This window comes from Chiloscyllium plagiosum, chromosome 13, assembly GCF_004010195.1.
Source record: "Chiloscyllium plagiosum isolate BGI_BamShark_2017 chromosome 13, ASM401019v2, whole genome shotgun sequence".
NCBI classification, from domain to species: Eukaryota; Metazoa; Chordata; class Chondrichthyes; order Orectolobiformes; family Hemiscylliidae; genus Chiloscyllium; species Chiloscyllium plagiosum.
In genome coordinates this window covers 4308082-4327834 of record NC_057722.1, presented here as the reverse complement: position 1 = coordinate 4327834, position 19753 = coordinate 4308082, and the positions used below count along the sequence as shown (strand labels likewise).

Here is a 19753-nt window from a genome sequence, read left to right as displayed (position 1 = left end):
GAGAAAGTTCAGTGAGAAACATATTGTTTGGTTTTAAATGAAAGGACTTGAAAACTGTTCCCTGCTACTCTCCAGAGAAGCGCATTCACTTGGACAGTGCTGATATTTAATATTATAGAAACACAGAAAGATCAGAGCAGGAGCAAGCTGTTTAGCTCTTGAGCTGTTCCTCCATTCAATAAGTTTGTGACTGCGGATTGGATTCCATCTTCCCAATTATCTTCAGTGACCCTTGATGACCTTGCCCAAAACAAAACTATCTTCTTCTGTCTTAAGAATGCTCAGTGGCCTCACACTCAATGCCTTCTGAGGCAAAGAGTTTCAAGGTTACACAATCCTCTGCCCTATGGGCAACCCTAAGTTTAAAACAGTGTCCCCTTGTTCTAGACTAAACTACATGAGGAAATATTCTTTCAACGTGCATCTTGACAAGGCCATTGAGGATCTCATGCAGATCAATGATGTCACCTCTCACTCTTTAAACTCCCGCAGTAACACTGCCAAAACGGTCCTCAAAAGGCAGCCAGCTGGAAGCAGAATACTTTGGAAATTGGAACAAAAACATCTTGGAGGAGCAGTACCTCATTTTTCACCCAGGCACTTTCCAGCCTTCAGAACTCAACACTTTTTCCAACAAGTTAAGAGTTCAAACACTGTTATCCATTTTGATGACCACAGCCCGGTGTGTCATTTGTATCTTGTTATCTTTGCTCTCAGAAAATCTGACCCTCTTCCTTCCAATTCAATTTGATCATTCACATCAATTTTACATCTCAATCTCTCCTTTGTCACCATCAGCTTTGACTTTTGCTGTGGGCACCTTCATCATCTGTTCTACTACCTTTCCATCCTCCCCCCATTGCCAACCCCCATCCACAATTAACAACAGAAAAACCATAATTTTCCAGCCACCTTGAATTTCAAGGATGATCGTTTGGAGTCAAAATATTATCTCTGCTTCTCTCTCCACAGAAGTTGTCAGATGTGCTGAGTTTCTCCAGCATTTCCTGTTTTTTTTTCAATGTGATAAGACAGTCAACTCATTCCAGATGTTAAACTGGTAACCCTCCTTCAAACTGCCTTTAATGTATTTATACACATCCTTAAACTGGAGACCAAAACTGCACATAGTATTAGAGAAGTTGGTCTCATCAATACCTTGTATGATTGAAGACAAAACATTGTTACCTCAGATTTCAGCATCCTGCTCTTCTTAATTAATACTTATCATTCTGCCTGCCAAGAGAACAGCTTCACTTTGTCCTAAATTATACTCTGCCAGATTATTGCCCACTCATTCAACAGGAACAGAAGTTTGAATATACTTTCAATATCCCTGTAGCATTCTCCTTCAAAACTCAAGAGGAGATATTATCAGGTTCCTGGGGTTTGCCAGTTTTCACTCCCATTGAGTTCTCCAATATGACTTATTGACTGGGACTAATCTCTTTCAGTTCCTCCCTCTCTCTAGACTCTTGGATAATTTTACGCTTTGTTCCGACCTGTCCAGGATATGCATTCTTCATATCTTCTTAAAAACCGGAAGAACAAATTTGAGAAATATAATTACTGCTATCTCACCTATCAGAACAAAGCTGTTTCCCATTATTCAAAGACAGTCTCCAGTAAGAGGAACATTACAAATGGGATGAGATTGAGCAAAGATCATTCCCAATTTGGCAAGGGTAGGGATTTTAAAATCGCCATCAGCTACTCGTTGGAATACGTCCGAGATCCAGGAATCATGAGCTGTGTGTGTGATGATGGTTGGATCGGGTGTTATATGGTGTCCCATTCAACAAATACTGGGGGTGTGAGGAAATCTCAAGAATGACATCATCAGGTGAGTTTGACATTGTGTTATGTGACAGCTAAATGCATTGCAAAGTAATGTTAATGGACTGACATCTTGCATGAACATTTCACACAGATGATTGCAGGCCAGGCAGCATCCAGGGAACAGGAGATTCGACGTTTCGGGCACAGTTATGTGACAGCTAAATGCATTGCAAAGTAATGTTAATGGACTGACATCTTGCATGAACATTTCACACAGATGATTGCAAACGTTAAAACACCCACATAACTGAACATGATAAAAACAGGTCCAAATATGGAGTGGGACAGCCACCTGACATTCGACACCAATGAGATGTGCACATTGCAGCAACAATCGCCATGTCGCTGTAATTCGTTCTCACCCGGGGTGGGCGGGGCCCGAAACGTCGAATCTCCTGTTCCCTGGATGCTGCCTGACCTGCTGTGCTGTTCCAGCAATAAAGTTTCAACCAATGAGATGTGCACATTACAGCAACAATCGCCATGTCGCTGTAATTCGTTCTCACCCGGGGTGGGCGGGAGAACCATAAAAAAGTAACTCACACAATGTGGGTTTCATTTCTGTCTCTAACCTGTGGGATCAGTCTCAGAGACCATTATCACAATTCTGACAGTGACCAGCCTCAGGAAGCCTGCCATGTCCAACACAGCCCAGCCATTCTTGAAGATAGTGTGTCTAAGATGTATATACCCAGAGGAGACATGACCTTCAGGATGAAGCAATGTGAGTGTCTCTTGAAGGAGAAAGGAGGTGAAGGTCCTCTCTCCATCCTGTCTGCAGCACCATTGTTCATTCTCCCTGAACAGAGGAGCTGGGTTATTGCAATCCATTTGTACAACTCCCACATACCCCTGGCTGCAGATGTCCTGAACTTCCTGCGAAGGTACGTACACAATGAATGAGGCAACATCGATTTAGTGAACCCCTTTAGAATCTGGACCAGCAAGCGGCAGGCCAGGGTGATCCTGAAGGTGGACGCTTGTGGGAACATCCTCCGCCCACCCTCCAAGTTTGTGATTGGAGAGAGCCGAGGCTGCCTGATGTATATGGGGCAGCCTAGAGTGTGCTGAACCTGCGGGAGGTTAGGGCGCATGGTAATGGACTAAAAAGTGACCCTCTGCAGGAACTGCAAACAGGAGGGGTGCCTGACTGAGGACGGCGAGGAGTCCATGAGCTGCAATCTGTCTGGGGAAACAAGCCACCTGTACAAGGCCCACCTAGGGCTGGGAGAGGGGAGGGTGGTGCCAGATATGCTCAGATGGCTGGAAGTGGCAATGTGAGCCATGGACCCACAAATGTCAGTAAGGTGCCACCCTCCATCAAGAAATCTGAAACAAGGGGCAACCATAAGGAAGCACAGGCGGGAGAGGAGAAAAAAATGTCACCAGCATGGAGGCACAGCAAGCAATCCAACATCCACCAGAACAGAAAGAGTCAATGGAGGAGGAAATGAATGAAGCGGGGGAGTGGAAAACGGTGAGAAACAACCGTAAACAGAACATTTGTGAGGTCTCCCCACCCCCAAAGCTCCACAGCAGAACAGAAAGAGGCAGCTGCATGGTGGGCACATCAGCAGCTTCTCTGAGGACGAAGATGTGCAGAGGGATGGCCACCAACAGAAGAAGAGGCAGAGCACCTCAGGAGAGAATGTGAAGAGACTTTCCCAAACCGGAAACATCAGACATTCCGAGGGGTCTGGTGAAGCCAAACCTACAGCCATTGGGAGCCACAGCACTGTACTGCAACGGTGGGCAACCGGAGCAGCGACACTCCAAACCAGGAGCTGAGCACGACATTCCCTCTATCAGACTCAGAACTGGATTCGTACTCACCCAAATATAGCTTTGTCAGTGCAGAGGATGTCCAACAGTTTGCCCACACAATGGGAGTGCAGGGGGTTCCCCCTGTGACAAGACCATGGGTGACATCGGTGGTTCTATAAACTCTTAAAATGGGTGTTGAAATTGCCAGCATTAACATGTGCAGTGTTAAATCCTCCAGTAGTGTGCTTCCACGATGGCTTACCTGGCCAATATCAAAGCAGACCTCCTGTTTCTGCAGGAGTGCAGGATACCACACCTCAGCAGCACCAGGAAATGGTTGGGCTTATGGCCCATGGGCCTTCAATTTGCTCAGGGGGGAAATGATAGCTGTTCCTTCGATCGGGGTACTCTGCTGGGAGGTGGCAAACTCATAATCTCCGAAGTAAAGGAGGTGGTTGGCAGGCGCTTCCTCGTGGCTAATATTACATACGAAATGCTGCCCTGAGACTCATTAACAACTACACTCTGAGGGTAAAGGGTGAGTGGCTGGCCGTCCTGTAGCAGCTCCCACTGCTGCTGGCGATGTCCAGGCCAGTCATTCTGGCCAAAGACTTTAACTGCATCACTGATACAGATGGATAATCAAGACGGACTGACAGCGAACTGGACTCCACGTCCAGATTCCTGATGGAAATGGTTTCAGTCGCCAAGCTGCAGTGTCTTTAGTGCCCCTTCAGATGGAGCGTAGCATAGGTACACCTGGTCTATCTGCTCAAGGATAGATTTCCTGTTTGCATCTTATACATTCCTGGTCAGATCCACTGACATCCATTCTCTGACAGCTGCTTTCTGTTGGTCATATGTCACCCCAGCAAAGGAATGTGGAAGCTGATCCTGAAGCTGTTATTCCCCCGAAAATAGTGAGGAACTCCAAAGGGATTACATAGGTTGAAGAACCGTGAAGCCCTCTTTGAGTCTCCATCTGACTGCTGGGAAACAGTCAAGGGGATCATCAAGAGGTTCTTTACCTGCAAAGGTGTTCAGAAGGTGAGAGACAGGAGAGGAGAACTGATCAAACTGCAGAACCTATTGCTACTGCAGGTGATGGGGGTTGATGTCACAGAGGATCTCCAGGAGGTGAAGAGTCAGCAGGGCCTCACTCATTGTCTTGGAGGCCTCCAAGATAATATTCCAGTCTAAGATCCTCAACGTGAGGCAGGACGAGATGGGTGCTCATTTTTTTTTCCCCTGAAGGTGCAGAAGGAGAGCTCTGAGCTCAGCGGCCTGAAGGCAGGAGATGGCTCAGTAATATCATCCCAATCTGACTCCCTGAGGATCAGCAAATCCTTCTTTGCCAGTCTGCATTACATGAAGCCCACAGACAGTGTGGCCTCCCAGTTGTTCCTGTCCTTAATCACAGAGATCTTAGACAACAGCATGCAGGAGAGACTGGACCAGCCATTATCTCTGGATAAGCTGACCAAGGCCCTCGAGTCCTTTGAAAAAAATAGACTTCTGGAAGTGATGGTTAACTGGTCAAGTGGTATATTCGGCTCTGTGGGACTTGATTGGCCAGAACCTGTGTCCCAGTGTATGACAGTATGCTTCTGGCAGGTACCATATGTGAATCCACGAGGAAAGGTATCATCACCCTGATCTACAAGCAGAAGGGGAGAAGGAGAAATTGGCGACTAATTTCACAGTTGAATGTGCATTACAAAGTCCTGTGGAAGGTCATTGTCAAACGGATCAGGGCTGCCTTGGGATCGATGATTCACCCCAACCAAACCTGTGCTGTACTGGGCAGGATGATCTCTGACAGCTTCACCCTCCTCAGGGACGTGATCACCTATTTACAGAACGGGGGGTGGGATTGGGGGGGAGGCGGTGGACTCCTGTCTCATCAGCCTGGACCAGGAGAAGGCCTTTGACAGGATATTGGACACCTACATGCTGGACATGGTCTCCAAAATGGGCTTTGGGGAGAGAATCCACAATTAGAGCCGAATGCTCTACACCAATATCGCTAGTGTAGTCTCAACCAAGGAATCAGACAGCTTCCTAATCAGTTACGGAGTCAGGTAGGGCTGCCCACTCTCTCCTGCCTTGTTTGTATGTGTCCATCAGGAAAGATGCAAGCCTGAGCGGGGGAACTATTCCAAGCAGTGGAAGCCTGTGGGTCAAAGCCTCCCTGTACATGGATGACATCACTGTTTTCTGCTCGGATTTACCTGAGCCGTCTTCTCATTTTGTGGTCTAAGATGGATTGCATCTTCAGGGACTCCATGTACAAAACTCTGGATAAGGTGGGGGGGGGAGAATAAACTCAACGTCACCCTCATCCTGACAGTCACCTTTGTGTGTGGCTGCACCAAGCTGTGTGTAGACCCTCAGCACGCAAACACCAGGTGTCACTATGTACTGAGGGTCCACCTGCTCCCGGTGTTGTGAAAGATGGGACTGAAAGAGCAAATATACCAAGAATGTGTGAACAATGTGATAGAGGAAGAGTTTTAAAGTCATTTTCACCCACCAGAAGAATCAAGATCAGATGAATCTGTAATCGGGAACTGATCAGGATTAACATATGTTCAGATTCTGGAGCTGACTGTGTGCGTCAGTGTGGAAAACTTCCCAGCAGGTGTGTGGCTACATCAGGAAGTTCGGTTGTAAAAGTTCTTCAGGTAAAGGGAAAAGCAAGTGTTTCGACAGTTTTTGAGCTTGTGTGTTGCAGTGGTGGTGTATTTTATTCATTCATTCATTGGATGAGGCCATCACTGAACAGGTCAGCATTTAATGTCCATTTCTCATTGTCTAGTGGACAGTTAAGAGTCAACTTCATTTCTGGGGCTCTGGAGGCACATTAAGGCCAGACCGGAGAAGGATGGTAATTTCTGTCCCAAAGGGAGACTAGTGAAACAGATGGGCTTTCCCCCAACAATTCTGAACAGTTTCATGGTCATCATTAAACTCTCAATTCCAGATTTTTATTGAATCTAAACTCCGCCCCCCCCCTTGCCATGGCAGGATTCAAACCAAGGTTCCCAGAATATTACCAGGGTCTCTGACATAACATTTCAGCAATAATACCGCTAGACCACCTCGTCCCTAACTTTGAACAAGGAGGCGTGATTCAAGTCGCACTGATTCCAGAGGTGTGTAACAATATCTCAGAACAGGTTGATTAGAAAATAGTTTTGTTTTAATCTTTACAGGGATCTATTACACAGAGAAGTGCAGGAGCTAATCTACCCACATTCTGAACACGGTAAAAAATGATGTAATTGCAGAAAGGCACAGGCATAAATTAAACTGCATTTATTTCAATGCAAGGGACATAACAGGGAAGGCAAATGAACTCAGGGCGTGGTTAGGAACATGGGACTGGGATATCATAACAATTACAGAAACATGGCTCAGGGATGGGCAGGACTGGCAGCTTAGTGTTCCAGGATACAAATGCTACAGGAAGGATAGAAAGGGAGGCAAGAGAGGAGGGGGGGATGGCATTTTTGATAAGGGAGCTATCCTGAGGGAGCATATTCCTGGAAATACATCCAGGGAAGTTATTTGGGTGGAACTGAGAAATAAGAAAGGGATTGTATTATAGGCCTCCTAATTGTCAGAGGGAAATTGAGAAACAAACTTGTAAGGAGATCTCAGCTATCTGTAAGAATAATAGGGTGGTTATGGTAGGGGATTTTAACTTTCCAAACATCGACTGGGACTGCCATAAGGTTAAGGGTTTAGATGGAGAGGAATGTGTTAAGCATGTACAAGACAATTTTCTGATTCAGTATGTGGATATACCTACTAGAGAAGGTGCAAAACCTGACCTATTCATGGGAAAGGGCAGATGACCAAGGGGTCAGTGGGGAGCGCTTTGGGGCCAGTGACCATAATTCTATTAGATTTAAAATAGTGATGGAAAAGGATAGACCAGATCTAAGAAGGCTGGTAGGTATAGGGAATTCTGGAAAGAAATTGAGGGTTTGGTTAAGAAAAAGAAGGAAGCTTCTTTTGAAAGCTGATTGGAGGCAGATGTTCACAGGCAAAGAGATGGCTGGAAAATGGGAAGCCTTCAGCAATGAGATAACGAGAATCCAGGGAAAGTATATCCCTGTCAGGGTGAAAGGGAAGGCTGGTAGGTATAGGGAATTCTGGAAAGAAATTGAGGGTTTGGTTAAGAAAAAGAAGGAAGCATATGTCAGGTATAAACAGGATAGTTCGAGTGAATCCTTAGAAGAGTATAAAGGAAGTAGGAGTATACTTCAGAGGGAAATCAGGAGGGCAATTTGGGGACATGAGATAGGTTTGGCAAATAGAGTAAATGAGAATCCAAAGGGTTTTTACAAATACATTAAGGACAAAAGGGTAATTAGGGAGAGAATAGGGCCCCATAAAGATCAGAGGAGAAAGTGAGGTCTGCAGATGCTGGAGATCAAAGTTGAAACTTTATTGCTGGAACAGCACAGCAGGTCAGGCAGCATCCAGGGAACAGGAGATTCGACGTTTCGGGCACAGGCCGGACGTCGAATCTCCTGATCCCTGGATGCTGCCTGACCTGCTGTGCTGTTCCAGCAATAAAGTTTCAACCCCATAAAGATCAGCAAGGCAGCCTTTGTGTGGACCCGCAGAAAATGGGGGAGATACTAAACAAGTATTTTGCACCAATATTTACTGTGGAAAAAGATATGGAAAATATAGACCGTAGGGAAATAGATGATGACACCTTACAAAATGTCCATATCGCAGAGAAGGAAGTTCTGGATGTCTTGAAATGCATAACGGTGGATAAATCCAAGGATCTGATCAGGTGTACCCTAGAACTCTGTGGGAAGCTAGAGAAGTGATTGCTGGGCCTCTTGATGAGATATTTGTATCATCGATAGTCACAGGTGAGGTGCCAGAAGACTGCTGGTTGGCTAAAGTGGTGCCACTATTTAAGAAGGGTGGTAAGGACAAGCCAGGGAACTATAGTCTAGTGAGCCTGACGTCGGTGGTGGGCAAGTTGTTGGAGGGAATCCTGAGGGACAGGATGTACATGTATTTGGAAAGGCAAGGACTGATTAGGGATCATCAAAATGGCTTTGTGTGTGGGAAATCATGTCTCACAAATTTGATTGAGTTTTTTGAAGAAGTAACAAAAAGAATTGATGAGGGCAGAGTGGTAGATCTGATCTATATGGACTTCAGGAAGGCATTCAACAAGATTCCCCATGGAAGACTGGTTAGCAAGGTTAGATCTCACGGAGAACTAGCCATTTGGATACAGAATTGGCTCAAAGGTAGAAGACAGAGGGTGGTGGTGGAGGGTTGTTTTTCAGACTGGAGGCCTGTGACCAATGGAGTGCCACAAGGATCGGTGCTGGGTCCTCTACTTTTTGTTATTTACATAAGTGATTTGGATGTAAGCATAAGAGATACAGTTAGTAACTTTGCAGATGACACCAAAATTGGAGGTGTACTGGACGGTGAAGAGGGTTACCTCAGATTACAACAGGATCTGGACCAGATGGGCCAATAGGCTGACAAGTGGCAGATGGAGTTTAATTCAGATAAATGCGAGGTGCTGCATTTTGAGAAAGCAAATCTTATCAGGACTTATACATTTAATAATAAGGTCCTCTGGGATGTTGCTGAACAAAGAGACCATGGAGTGCAGATTCATAGCTTCTTGAAAGTGGAATCACAGATGTATAGGATAGTGAAGATGGCGTTTGGTATGCTTTCTTTTATTAGTCAGAGTATTGAGCTGGGAGGTCATGTTGCAGCTGTACAGGACATTGGTTAGGCCACTGTTGGAATATTGTGCGCAATTGTTGTGAAACTTGAAAGGATTCAGAAAAGATTTACAAGAATGTTGCCAGGGTTGGAAGATTTGATTCCTGAAGGTTGGAGGGTTGGAGGGAGAGGTTGAACAGGCTGGGCGTCGGAAGCTGAGGGGTGATCTTATAGACCTTTACAAAATTATGAGGGGTTGGGGAGTCTTTCAAAAACAAGGTAACAAGAATCCAGAGAGAATACATTCCTGTGAGGGAGAGGTTGAACAGGCTGGGCGTCGGAAGCTGAGGGGTGATCTTATAGACCTTTACAAAATTATGAGGGAAATGGATCGGATAAATAGACAAAGTCTTTTTCCTGGGGTTGGGGAGTCCAGAACTAGAGGGCATAGGTTTAGGGTGAGAGGGCAAAGATATAAAAGAGACCTAAGGGACACCTTTTTCACCAGAGGGTGATATGTGTATGGAAGTGGTGGAGGCTGGTACAATTGCAATATTTAAGAGACATTTGGATGGGTATATGAATAGGAAGGGTTTGGAGGGATATGGGCCGAGTGCTGGCAAGTGGAATTAGATTGGGTTGGGATATCGCGTCGGCATGGACAGGTTGGACCAAAGGGTCTGTTTCCATGCAATACATCTCTATGACTCTATGACATCAGTGTAACTGAGCTGTTTGCATTGCAACAATCGATGTGTTGCTGTAACTCTTTCCAAATGGGGAGAAAAGGAAATCAATGCTGCAGAATACAGTGTTTTACTTCAATAACAGACACGTGGAGTTAGTTTCAGAGACTGTCACCATACCTGACAGTGACTGAAGAGATAGATATTTGAAATACTCAGAGTTGCCAAGAGGGGCAGGCCTGAAAGAGGACTTGAGACCCTGTGGAACATCACCCATGATCTTAGTCCGACTTCAGTTTCTTACATTAGAACATCAAACACAGAACAAAGAACTGTCCAGCACAGGACTGGGCCCTTCGGCCTACAATGTTGTGCTGAACGTGATGCCAAAGTAAACTAATCCCTTTTGTCTGCCCATGGTCCATATCCCTCCATTCCTTGCATATTCATGTCCGTGTGCACAAGTTTCTTAAATGTCACTATTGTATCCACCATGCATGGCAGTGGGTCCCAGACTTCTAGCACTCGCTATGTCAAAAAACCTGTCCCTCACATGTCCTTTGAACTTTCCCCCCTCACCTTAAATGTATGCTTCCTAGTTTTAAACATTTCAATGCTGGGGAAAATATTCTGACCGTAAACCCTATTTATGCATCTCATAATCTTATTAAAATTACAGAGACATAGCTCAGGGATGGACAGAACTGGTAGCTTTATGTTCCAGGATATAAATGCTATGGGAAGGAAGGAAAGGGGCGCAAGTCAGGAAGGGGAGTGGTGTTTTTAATAAGGGATAACGTTACAGCTTTTCTTAGGGAGGATACTCCTGGGTTCATGTCTGTGGTGGAACTGAGAAATAAGAATCGAATGATTGCCTTATTGGGATTGTACTATACATCCCCAAATAGTCAGTGGGAAACTGAGATACAAATTTGTAAGGAGATCTCCATTATCTGTAAGAATAATAGGGTGATAATGGTGGGGGATTTTAACTTTCCAAACATAAACTGGGACTGCCATAGTGTTTAGGGTGTCGATGGAGAGGAATTTGTTAAGTGTGTACAAGAAAGTATATGGATACACCTACCAGAGAAGCTGCAAGCTTGACCTATTCTTGGGAAATAAAGCAGGGCAAGTGACAGAGGTGTCAGTGGGGGTGCACTTTTGAGCCAACAACCATAATTCTAAAAGTTTTAAAGTAGTGATATAAAAGGATAGACAGGATCTATATGTTGAAGTTCTAAATTAGAGGAAGGTTAATTGTGACAGTATTAGGCAAGAACTTTCGAAAGTTGATTGGGTGCAGATGTTTGCAGGCAAAGGGACAGCTGGAAAATGGGAAGCTTTCAAAAACAAGGTAACAAGAATCCAGAGAGAATACATTCCTGTGAAAGGCAAGGCTGGTAGTTGCAGGGAATGCTGGATGAGGAGAGAAATTGAGGTTTTGGTAAAGAAAAAGAAGGAAGCAGATGTCAGGTATAGACAGGAGAGATCAAATGAATCCTTATTAAAGCAGAAGGAGGAAACTTAAGAGGGAAATCAGGAATTCTAAAAGGGAACATAAGATAGCTTTGGCAAATAGGGTTAAGGAGAATCCAGAGGGATTTTGCAAAACATTAAGGACAAAAGTGTAACGGGGGAGGGAATAGACCTCTCAAAGATCAGCAAGGCAGCCTATGTGTGGAACCGCAGGAGATGGGGGAGATGCTTGTTATGGACCAGGCCAGGCCCACTCAAAATATTTCAGGAAAGTAGCCCAGACTCTAACTTTGTGAGTTGTTTTAAGTCGGTGTAAGTGGATATTCCAGGAGGGGTGCAGTTGGTCAAAGCACAAAATTTATTCATAAGATTACCGAATGAAACACAAACAAAAGAGAACCAAATACTGAATAACTTAACCTATCTGAAAACCTAACAGATTATCCTAACCTAATGATGCTGTTGCAAATTCCTGCAACAATCCCTATAAATGCCCCTTGGCAAAAAAAGGGTAAAATCAAACATAGGGTCTTACAGGAGAGAGATGGCAGTGGGACTCAGCATGGAACACCTTCTTCCATGGACCTGTTTCTTCGACCAGCAGCCGCAAACTTACTGCATGCTTTCAATGAACAGCCAGACTGCTAAAACCATACCAAACCAAACCAGAGAAAAGCTGAGCTGGGGGAGAATAAACCACTCCCCTTTCATTGTACAAGTGTTCTTTTTAAACTTGAAAGCATTCTCAAGCAGATCAACCTCGGACATTTCGGAGTCTGTGTATTTACGACCTCCTGAAAAAAATCCAAGGACAACCTAACCTTGTCAAAGCAGCAGCATCATCCAATACAAAAGGAGTATTTTGCATCAGTGTTTACTGTGGAGAAGGATATGGGTGATGCAGAATGTGGGGAAATAGATGGTGATGTCTTGAAAAATGCCCATATTACAGAGAGGAGCTGCTGGAGTTCTTAAAATGCATAAAGGTGATCAGGTGTACCTTAAAACTCTGAGGGAAGCTAGGGAAGTGATTGCTGGGCCCCTTGCTGAGATGCTTGGATCATTACTAGTCACAGACGAGGTGCCAGAAGACTGGAGGCTCGCTAACATGGTGCCACCAATTAAGAAAAGCCAAGGAACTATAGACCGACGAGCCTGACATCAGTGGTGGGTACCTTGTTAGAGGGAATCCTGAGGGACAGGGTTTACATGTACTTGGAAAGGCAAGGATTGATTGGGGATAGTCAGCATGGCTTTGTGCATCGAAAATCATGTCTCAAGAACTTAATTGAATTTTTTGAAGAAGTAGCAAAGAGGATTAGATTAGATTAGATTAGATTAGATTAGATTAGATTACAGTATGGAAACAGGCCCTTCGGCCCAACAAGTCCACACCGACCCGCCGAAGCGAAACCCACCCATACCACTACATTTACCCCTTACCTAACACTACGGGCAATTTAGTATGGCCAATTCACCTAACCTGCACATCTTTGGACTGTGGGAGGAAACCGGAGCACCCGGAGGAAACCCACGCAGACACGGGGAGAACGTGCAAACTCCACACAGTCAGTCGCCTGAGTCGGGAATTGAACCCGGGTCTCTGGCGCTGCGAGGCAGCAGTGCTAACCACTGTGCCACCGTGCCGCCCATTCTGATGAACAGAATGATGAACGGAATCTATATGGACTTCAGTAAGGCATTCAACAAGGTTTCTCATGGTAAACTGGTTAGCAAGGTTAGATTTCATAGTATACAGGGAGAACTAGCCATTTGGATACAGAACTGGCTTGAAGGTAGAAGACAGAGGGTGGTGGTGGAGGTTGCTTTTCAGACTGGAGGCCTGTGACCAGTGGAGTGCCACAAGTAGAAACACCATTTCAGGCATAAGCCCTTTATCAGGAATGTTGGCGAGGGGAGAGGGCGCTGAGAGATAAATAGGAGGGTAGGGTGGGGCTGGGAGTATGGTAACTGGGAAGGTGATAGGTAGATGCAGGTGGAAGGTGTTGGTGAAGTTGATGAATTATTGATGAATTGGCCCTACCTCATGCTCCCACGAAGAGGTTGAACAGTTCATCAACTTCACTAACACCTTCGACTCTTACCTTCAGTTCATCTGGACCATTACAGATACTGAGGTGGAGGTGGGTACTGCAGATGCTGAAGATTAAAGTCAAGATTAGAGTGGTGCTGGAAATGCACAGCAGATCAGGCAGCATCCGAGGAGCAGGAAAATTAAAGTTTTGGGAAAAAGCCTTCATCAGGAAGGGCTTCATTCCTGTTGAGGGGCTTTTGCCTGAAACATCGATTTTTCTGCTCCTTGGATACTTCCTGGCCTGCTGTGTGTTTCCAGCACCACTCTAATCTCATCTCGGACATCTCCCTCCCCTTCCTGAACCTCCCCATCTCCATCTCCAGTGACTGACTCAACTCGGACATCTACTTCAAACCCACCCATTCCCACAACTACCTGGATTACTCCTCCATCCACCCCCCCTCCTATAAAAGCACAGTCCCTTTCTCCCAATTCCTCTGCCTCTGCCATACCTGCTCCCAGGAGGAGCAATTCCACTGCAGGAAATCTCAGATGGTCTCCTTTTTCAATGACTGCAATTTCCCCTCCCACATGGTCAACAAAGCCCTCCAGCGCATCTCCTCCACTTACTGCACCTTCGCCCTTGAATCCCACCCCTCCAACCGCAACAAGGATAACCCCCCCGGTCCTCACCTTGCACTCCACTAATCTCTAGATACAACACATCACCCTCTGCCATTTCCACCACCTACAGTCACATTCCACCACCAGAGATATATTTCCCTCCCCATCCCTACTGGCATTCCGCAGAAAGCATTCCCTCTGTGACTGCCTGATTGGTCCATGCTTTGAAAAATGTGGTGCTGGAAAGCACAGCAGGCCATGCAGCATCCGAGGAGCAGGAGAATTGACATTTTGGGCGTAAGCCCATCTTCAGGAGCCCGAAACATCGATTCTCCTGCTCCTTGGATGATGCCTGGCCTGCTGTGTTTTCCAGCACCACATTTTTCAACTCTGGTCTCCAGCATCTGCAGTCCTCACTTTCTCCTGATTGGTCCATGCCCCCACCAACCCATCCTCCACTCCCGGAACCTTCCCTGATCACCAGAAGGGATGCAACACATGCGTGCACACCTCCCCCCGCACCTCCATCCAAGGACCCAAAGGATCTTTTCGCATCTGGTAGAGATTTTCCTGCACATCCAACACCTTATCTACTGTATTTGTTGTTCTTGATGTGGTCTCCTCTTCATCGGGGAGACAGGACACCAACTCACCTTTCGGGGAACATCTGTGGGACACACGCACCAAACAACCCCACTGACCTGTGGCCGACCACCTTGACTCCCCCTCCCACTCTGCAGAGGACGTTCAAGTCCTGGGCCCCCTCCACTGCCAAATCCAGACCACCCAACGCCTGGAGGAAGATCATCTCATCTTCTGCCTTGGGACCATTCAGCCACACAACATCGATGTCTAGTTCACCAGTTCCCTTATCTTCCCTCTCCCCACATCAATTCAGATCCAACCCTCCAAAGTGACACCGCCATCTTGAAATGTCCCACCTGTCCATCTTCCTTCCCACCTATTCGCTTCACCCTCCCCTCCGACCTATCACCATCACTCCTCTCCTTAATTTACCTATCGTCTTCCCAGCTACCTTCCCCCCACCCCTACCCCACCCTCATATTTATCTCTCAGGCCCCTTTATCCCCCCAAAATTCCTGATGAAGGGCTTCTGCCCAAAACGTCAACTCTCCTGCTCCTCGAATGTTGACTGACCTGCTGTGCTTTCCCAGCGCCACACTTTTGGACTGTTAAACCAGAGACCCTAATAATATTTTGGAGACCTGGATTTGAATCTTGCCATGGTATCCGGTGGAATTTAAATTCAGTAAAAATCTAGAATTAAGACTCTAATGATGACCATCAATCCATTATAAATTGTTGAGGGAAAAGCCCATCTGTTTCACTAATATCCCTGAGGGAGAGAAAATGCCATTCTTCCCTGGTCTGGCCTATATGTGACTCCAGACCCACAGAAATGTGGTTGCCTCTTAACTGCCCTCTGGGCAATTAGGGATGGGCAAAAAATGCTGACCTGGTCAGTGCCCCCCTCATAAATGCAGGCCAGTGGTGCTCTCATCCCACGAATGAATGAAAAAAATGACCATCACTGCACGACAAAAGTGAAAAAAAACTGTCCAAAGTCCTGCTGTTCCTTTAATCCGAAAAGCTTTTACTACAGAACTTCCTGATATCGCGACACACCTGATGTGAACCTTTCCATCTACACATATACATCCATTCAGCTCCTGAATGTGAAAGCAATTTATTGTTGATCAGTTTTTTATACAAAACAGCCCATTGTCTGGATCACAGATTGGATTCATCTGGTAAGTGAGAATGACTTTAAAATTCTTCCTCTGTCACATTGCCAGGATATTCTTGTTAAATTGGAAAGGGATTTGTTCCTTTTTATTTTTGTATTCAAATTAGTAATGGGAACAATTTAGATTAAACACGTTCAGGCAGAGAAAATGTCTTTAGCAATATTGGTGTTATTATTCTTTCAGCCTTTTACTCGGTGTAAATTTTGATGCTGTTAAACTGATCAGAACCATAAGATCATCATCACACTGATTGTTGAGTCAGCACAATGTCGTGTTGAATGCGTGTGATTTGATAAGAGAAACAGCAAAGTTTTCAATATCACTTTGTTTAAAACTAAACAATCAGTTTCTTACTGAGGTTTCCCTGAAGGTGCAGTGAACAACTGAGACAGACAGAGCAGGAGGGTACAGCACAGGCTGAGAAACTGTAGATGGTTAAACTGGGAGAGTCAGTTTCTGCATTTCCAATCATAGACTGATCACTGAACAGTGGAAGAAAGGATTCCATGCTCTGAACAAAGAGTCAAACCGGACTACAAACATTAACTCTGTTTCTCTCCACTATTGCTACCTGACTCACTGAGTTTTTCCATCACTTTCTGTTTATATTTGCAATTTTCACCGTCTGCTGTACTTTACCTTTATTTGAGGATTATATTTGAAAAGCAGCTTTCTGGTTTCCAGCTGACTAAAGCACCTTTCCACTACTGAAGTGAATGGTTTATTTTATATCCATTCACCCGTATCAGGAATTGTGATGTTGCTGGAATGATTTTTTATCTTTTGTTTGTTCATTCATGGAATGGGGGAGTTGCTGGTTTGGCCAGCATTTATTGCCTGCTCCTAGTTGCCCTTTGAGTGGCTTGTTAGAGCCATTTCAGAGGGCAGGTAACAGTCAAATACATTGCTGTGGCTCTGGAGTGACACACAGGCCAGATCAGGGAAGGGCAGCACTGAAAGACATTAGTGAACCAGATTGTCTTTTATGACAATTGACAATGGTTCCATGGTCATCATTTGGTTAGTTTTTAATTTCCTGATTTTTAAAATTGAATTCAAATTTCAGTACCTGCTTTGGTGGGGTTAAAACCCATGACCCCAGAACATTAACCTGGGGTTCTGGATTATAAGCCTAGCATCTGTGCTCTTGCCTTATGGTCAGCTGCAGTCTGTGTGCTGGAGGTATACCCAGAGTCCTGGGAGGGAGGGACTCCTGTATTTTGAACCAACAATGTAGAAGGAACAGTGAGGGGTCCAAATTAAAACCAAAAGAACTGTGAATGCTCTCAATCAGAGACAAAAACAGAAGTTGCTGGAAAACAACAGATATTGTCAGAGAGTTTAAGTTGGTACCAGTGAGTTTGTTCTGGATGGCATAGAGCCCTTGCTGTGGCCAGTGCACTTGGCTGTTTCTCGAGATCCTGTGGAGTGATTGCAAATGGCTGAAGACTGGAAGCTGTGAATCTGAATTCTTCAGGAGGAGGCTGAAATGAATCATTCACTCGAAGCCTCAGGCTGTAGATGGTTATGAATGGTTTCACCTTGTCCTGTGCATTGATGTGCTGGGCTCACCCATCATTGACCTTTGTGTTGAGGAGTGGAGATTCCTCCTTGAATTACTTGTTCAACTGGCCACCACCATTCATGGGAGCAATGTGACATTTCAGATAGTTGGCTGTGGGATCGTCCATTCTCTCTCACAGGCTGCTTCCACTGTTTCCTCCTACCAATACTGTCATGGACAGACACATCGACAACAGATTGGTTAAACAGAGAAACATGGGAAATAGGAGCAGGAGTAGGCCATTCAGCCCATCAATCCTGCTCTACCATTCACAGCATACAATTCCGTACCCTGTTCCTGCTTTCCATTAATCCCTTTAATCCTATAAAACTCAGAACTCTTTCTTTGAAACATTCAATGTTTTGACGGCAATAATTGTCTGTAGCAGAGAATTTCACAGGCTCACTGTTCTCTGGGTCAAGAAATGTCTCCTCATCTCAGTCCTAAATGGTTTATCCCATATCTTTAGACTATGACCACCACGTCTGCATTCCCTGGTCTTCAGGAACATCCTTCCTTCAATTTCCCTGTCTATTTCTGTTTGCAGTTTTGAGGTTTCAGTGAGATTCCCTGCTCATTTGTTTGAACTTCAGTGAATATATTCCTAACAATCCTCATCCATCAATCCTGCCATCTCTGTTTGCCTGTTTCTGATTCTCTGTGTCTGTCTCTCTCTTTCACTCTCCCTCTATCTGTCTGACTCTCTTTCTCTTTGCGTCTTTGATTCTGTCTCTCTCTCTGTCTCTGACTTTCTGTCTGGCTCTCTGAATATCTGTCTGGTTCTCTGACTCTCTCTCTCTGTTTATGACTCTCTGTCTGGTTCTCTGACTCTCTCTCTGGCTCTCTGACTCTCTCTCTGGCTCTCTGACTCTCTCTCTGTCTCTGACTCTCTGTCTGGTTCTCTGGCTCTCTCTCTGGATTCTCTCTCTCTCTCTCTCTCTGTCGTTTTGATACTCTCTCTGTCTCTGTCCCTGAGTCTCTCTCTCTCTCTATCTCTGTCTCACAAGAACTTTCTTCCCAATGTCAATTGCCAACCCAAGCATTTCTGGTTATAATCTTCCGTCACATTATCTTCCAAACTGTTCAAGTTGATTTTCCTCATCACAACGTTTTTGAAGGATTTGCAACATTAGCTGTAATTTTGGAATTTAAGTGTGTGATTTCTCATCATAGCCACCTGCCTCTGCTTTGTCAATCCTTTTGCATTTCCAACAATTGGTCTCCCTGTTTGTATTTACATTATGATTGACCTTTGGGAGTTCTGTTGGACTTTACTATATGCTTCATACTCACAGATCCTGTGTATCCTGAATGTGGAACCAAACAACACCTGACCCAGCCATCTTTACTCACTGCGTACAACCTTGGACCACAGATCTGTTCTCACAGGAGAGTTGACAACAATGTATAAAATCTGACCCGAAAGTTAGGATCCTTTCTTCCCATTTCAGCTTTTCCCACATCACTCTGGATGGTGACAATGTGGGTTGAAGAACGTTATACCAGTCGTCAGGTTTGGATTTGGTCACAAACGACAAGGAAAACAGAAACCGTTGGAAAAACTCAGCAGTTCCGGCAGTATCCGTGGAAAAAATTAGCGTTAATGTTTTGGGTCCAGTGATCCTTCTTTGGAACTGATGGTAGCTAGAAAAGGGTTGGTATTTGTACAGAAGATTGCGTGGGGAGGTGAGGGGGTGAGGGAGGCAGAATAACTAATAAGTAGGGATAGAACCCAAAGAGAGAGAAAAATAGTTGGACAGATAAAGGAATAGGTCACGGTCAGCCTCGGGAATGAATAGCTGCTAATGGGGCCTATTAATTCCTCCAAATGGATTATGTGTTGTAGAAGACCCTGATGACAAGGCTGGGTGAGTGTGTGTGGTGGGGGGGGGGAGGGAATGGATGGGAGGGGTGGTGGTGGTGATGATGGGGGTTGCAGTGAAGGCATGGCCTCAAAATTGTTTAACTTAATATTAAGTCCAGAAAGCATCAATGTCCCCAAGCGCAAAATGAGGTGCTGTTCTTCCAGCTTGCGCTGAATTTCACTGGAGCGGTGTAGCAAGCCTGACAGAGATGTTGGCCAAGGAACATGATGGTTTGTTGAAGTGACAGGCAACTGGAAGCTCAGGGTCAATGCTGTGGACAGAACATAGGTGTTCTGTGAAGCCGTCACCCAGTCTATGCTTGTCCACTCAATGTTGAAGAGATCACACTGTGAATAGTGAATGCAGGAGACTAGATTGTGTGAACTGCAGGTAAAGCGCTGCTT

The 19753-nt window shown here is 45.2% G+C and overlaps 1 pseudogene; it reads left to right on the top strand.

The window, feature by feature from the left end:
* The window catches only part of LOC122556260, a 91918-nt pseudogene that overhangs the window by 64156 nt on the left and 8009 nt on the right, over window positions 1-19753 (top strand).